The sequence below is a fragment of the Charadrius vociferus genome, unplaced genomic scaffold, assembly GCF_000708025.1.
Source record: "Charadrius vociferus isolate BGI_N301 unplaced genomic scaffold, ASM70802v2 scaffold1319, whole genome shotgun sequence".
Classification (NCBI taxonomy): domain Eukaryota; kingdom Metazoa; phylum Chordata; class Aves; order Charadriiformes; family Charadriidae; genus Charadrius; species Charadrius vociferus.
In genome coordinates this window covers 206,240-211,354 of record NW_009650086.1, presented here as the reverse complement: position 1 = coordinate 211,354, position 5,115 = coordinate 206,240, and positions in this window count along the sequence as shown.

Genomic DNA, 5,115 nt, shown 5'->3' with positions numbered 1-5,115 from the left:
GTTAAGATTCTATTATCCAAGCGATAGCATTTTCCTGTCTCCTATGTATTTAAGGGTGTTGCTTCATGTTCTGAAGGTGATTGCCAGCCAGTGGGAATGACCTTCCTCAACATCTTGATGCCAAGGCTACACCTAAAGGCCATGAGTGCACAGCAAACACAGGTCAATAGCACTTTTCCTTGAAATATTCAAAATTCACAGCAAGCAAAATGAACATGCACAGAAGTTTCCCTGACAAGTTTTTCACAGCAATGCCTGCTTTATTTGCAGACTCACCTTATGGCTTTGCATTTCTTCCGTGGCTGATGACAGAGCTAATGTTTTAACGTGAGACAGCCCTGTGTCTGTTCTTAACTACACAAGTAAAAAGACTAACCTTCACACAGCTAAAGAAATGACTCCACAATCCCAAAGAGAGCAATCAAATAATATGGACAATATACAGGAATTGCTTTGGACCAATGCTAGTTACTGGTTGGTGTTGAACATGTTCAGACATTGAAGCTTCTACGCTACAGAGTACAGGAATAATAAAACAACCTACCAGTCTCAAGTCCTTGCAGTTATACTCTTATTTTACTCAGCTATTGAAGGACAGGTCAGGTGCTTCAGGTGGTCAGGTCTTCATAAATCAGTGGCATTTATTAGGTAGAACTGGATATGTACATTCTGTTCAAAGCTCTAAGACAGTAGTGGTGTTCACCACCAGAGCATGCAGTAAAGCTAAGAATATACCTACAAAAACATCATCTGTACCAGATTTGTAAAGACCTCAGTCACAGGGTTTAGTTCAAACAGGTCTGTAAGGGCAAAGATTCTTCAAGTGTGTTTGGCAGAACAACCCAGCATGACTGGATTCGTGCAACAGCTAACACTAAAACACTGTGCTTAACAAAGGAACTGGAAGAGCAACAAAGGTGCCTGGGCTGAGGATCATCAAATGAAATGAAGAAAGGTTCCTTGAGTAATTTTCTGGGGTCTTCTTCTTTCAGAAAACTTTCTTCCTCAAAAACACATATGCAAAAGAAACAAATGTCACCAGAAAGCAGGGGAAGAGAAAATCAAACTCGCTACATCTGTAGTAAGTTAAAGACGCAGGTCACCTGTTCAGCTATACGGACCAAAACACAGCACCATCTATAGCGTTGCAATGCCATAGTGAAAACAGATCATAAGCATCAATTTTAAACATGAAACTGGAAAAGAAATAAAACCAGAAGCACATACGACAGAGCTGAAAACAAGCAAACAAGAAGTATAGTGCAAAATTCCAAACTGAACAATGAAATGGACCAGAGACAAGATAAAGAAACAGTAAACTTGAAAGAAACAAGGAGGGCGTCTGAAACAATGTTATGTCAAAGTTGTGTAGCTATGGCACTACCCTGATAAAGCAGTAGATGCAGGGTTAAATCACAACTTGCTGAAGTGGTAACTGACCTCAAGTCTAGCTTTCTCTGGGAAAGGACTTTAACCATGTCATGCCATAAGGTTATGCAAAACTTCAGTATTTAGAGAAGACATTACAGATGCCTCTATCTATGAAAGATCTGTGGTTTTGTTCCTGACGTGACTCTTTAGACATGCCTGAGCTTAGCAGAGCTCCAGAACAGAAACAGGCAGTGTTCGGTGTGCGCACCTCAGAGTAGCAATCCAAGGTTTCTCCTGGATGGTTTAGGGAGTTTTGAAATCTGCTCCATGAAAACCAGGTGCTGAAAAATTAAATTTTGTAATGCCTACCAGCTCAATCCTTAATTTCATCTGTCTCCATTAAACAGAACTCCAACAAGGATGTTTCAAATTGCAGACGCTGCAATCTTTGATTTGGATTGGGAAGTTCTGTCCATGCTTTATTATGAGAGGTTTTCTGAGGAGTTCTCAAAAGTCCCAGACCTGCCTCAGAACCCGATTTCCTTAAAATAAATGCAAATGAACAATTTGACCTTAGCTGTAGCTCAGTCTGAATGTCAGGTTTTAAATTAATAGACTAAAATCTATTAATTAGCTAAAAACCCCAAACCCCTAACAACCCAAGAACCCAAACAAAATTTGACATACAAAATGGCAGGCAACAGTCATAGCAGAATAGCAAAACTTGATCTGCCATATGTGCAAAACAGGTAAAAATTCTTCAGTGAAGGCTGGAGAAAGAGAGACTCCACCCAAGCAGTGAAAATACAGACTCATTGTCAAAGAACTCCCAAGAAGGCAGTCACACTATTGTTTGTCACCTTGAAGGTCTTCCCAACTTCCTACTGCACAAAACAAAAGATACAATTAATGCAAGTCTTCGAGAATAGTAGTCCAAATTGCCATATAGGCCAGTTATTCACATATGTACTATTATGATCATTAATAAAATCTAAATCTTATCAGTGCAACTGGCTTGCAAAACCTATTCAACTGCCTGCACAAACTCACAGCCATATCTTCATATCAAAGATCCCAAGGGAGTATTTGACGCAGCTGCAGACAAACAGACATTCTCATTATCTGGACACATGGAAAACAACTACAAGACCTGGACTTTGCTGCTGATATACTTCTGAAGGAAAAAAAAAAAAAAAGCTATAGGTAACTAATTATAAAACAGTAGTAATGGCAGGTCTTGAAGTCATTAAGAAATACTACCAAGAACAGCTATCAAGAAACACTATCTAGCAAGACAACATTATGTGGGCTAACAGATCTAAGGAAGGAAACACATCAGGGTAAGTAAAGTGTTTAATTCATTAAACTTAACTGAGAAATCAATAGGCTGATTTGAGCTTGAGAATTTTAGCTTCAGCATGGTCATCTCATGCTAAAAGTTATAGATCTACCAAATGATCAGACAGAAAAATATGAGGATATGCTTGTGAGACACCAAAAGACCTCTGTATAAAGTTATTCAGAAAAAAAGTAACTAGTATGAAGAAATGAAGGGACTCATGAAAGCCATAGAAGCTGCACAAAAGTTCTGGTCACCTTTACAGAGATTACAGCTATAGTCCAAATAAATAGTAATTGAAGACAATAATGATCTCTCTATACTATAATAATAGTCAAAGCAGGTAAACACATGTTCAGTTCTTCTTTCTCAAGTTATTAGCAGAAGAACAATGGTATTGCAGCCATGTGCTAGATCTGTGCCTCAGAATTGCATGATTTTAGTGTCACGTTAAATAATAACCAACTTCCTGTGTGGTTTTGGAATACTTAAGTTCCAAAAACATTGCATCCCTGGGGACACATTTCTATACCTATGAAGAGCTGTGCACTAGATATGACTTGCACCACAGTGATGGACTAAAAACTCCAAACAAAAGGCAATACTTGACGGCTGTTCAGTGCTCCAGGTCTTAAGATGTGATGGCAGTACGCAACAGAACACTTCAGTAAGCACTCCGCTCAGAAAACTGGGCTCAGACTGTGGCAGAAGCTAAAGACTTTGCCATTTCCTATGCCATTTCCCCCAGGATCATGCTCGGCCATCTTCAATTTTTAATTGTAAGTATGTCAGCCTTTCAGCAAACTACCCTACACAGAGTTTGTACAGTATAATCAAAAACCACCAGCTCAGGCAGAGGAAATATGGTTTAGTGATCAGAACCCAAGCCTGGAAGTGGTAGGTTTTCTTCTGGTTGGACTTAAGAGCTTTCCTTCACTGAAATGTGATTCTGGTTATAATCCAGCATTGCCCCAGCTCCCCCCACAAATATACCTTTAAGTGTAGCGAAGCTGTTAGCACAAGAATGCGTTAAGGCCCTCAAGTCTATACAAGGGGGTAAATGCTATCTCAAATGAATATGCTTTATCAGCTACCAACAGTGGCTTTGCATGGGTGAAACTCCATTCTCTCCCTATACTCTTGCCCTATTCCATTTCAGAGATGTTTCACATTACATTGCAAGACAATTAATAAAATACTTCAGTTCAGGAATACTAAGTGCAGAACTGGAACACATATCACGTGACCTGAGAAGGCTTGGAATTGCTGTAAACCAAGTACTTCAAAGTGCGATTGCTACCACTTGAGGAAGGCCAATGTGAGAGCTGATCCACAGAGAGTTAATTCAGTGCAAGTCACCTACACATGCTTGCTTCTAAATCCGCACAGTTAATTACCTAAGTTTTTCCATTTCCACAGCAGCTAGTAAAGTAGCATCTTATTTATGAAAATTCTGTAATATAAATCAAGACACCTGTTAACCCAGAACACATTCTAGTGCACATTTAGTAGAAGATATTTTAAAAGTCTGTCTGAAAATTTTAGTCTTTTTAGAATTTTAGAACCTTGCTAAGACTGTCAGTCATTACCATCCAAAGCAATGCTGTGCAACTGTGCTACTGTGCGAGATATGAAGAATTATGAGTGTACATTCTGCTGAGTCATCAGCAGAAATAATAGCAGTAATTTTAATACTTTTTTTTTTTCTTACTACTGGACTATCTCTAAAAGCCTGCTGCAACAGCTTGAGTTATCTTAAATTTTGAAGCGTCCTGAAAACAGCTGCCAACCGTATTTCAATGTTCAGGCAATTAGAAGTTTTGCTATAGCAGTATGGGCACCAGCACAGCAAATTTAAGCCTACTTACTTTTCTGGCTGAGTTTTCCTGATTGCTTTCACTGATCCCTTCTAAGGAGTTCAAAACGTTCTCACAGTTCGCAAACCAGAAGTTGAAAAATACTGATGGGAAAGCCACAATCTCATTGTTTGCCAGAAAATTGGTGTGTGTGTGTGGTTCAATCAAGGTTTTGAAGATCTTTGGGTTGAAGCTAGTAACAAAGCGCAAGGCAGTTATTTCTCGTTATTACAAGACCTCTCGGACAGTCACTCTGACCTAAACTGACAGCCCATAGCTTAAACCCAGGGGGTTGCAGTCACTAGACGAGGAAATGACTGATCTCTCAACCTTCCTATGTTTTCCCCTTTCATTTTTCTTTTGCAAGTTAGCCCGGGTGTTTTGCGTGTACCTTATGATAGTCTGCCGCCCGAGCAGCCCCTGGGCTTTAAGGAGCGCGCTAAGAAGGCGCAGACCAGCCCGGCTGGCTCGGCAAGGCGCCCAGGCGAGCACCGCGTTCATAAGTGCCTTTTAAACCGCTCCTGTCGCCCACGAAGCTTCAGCAGCTCC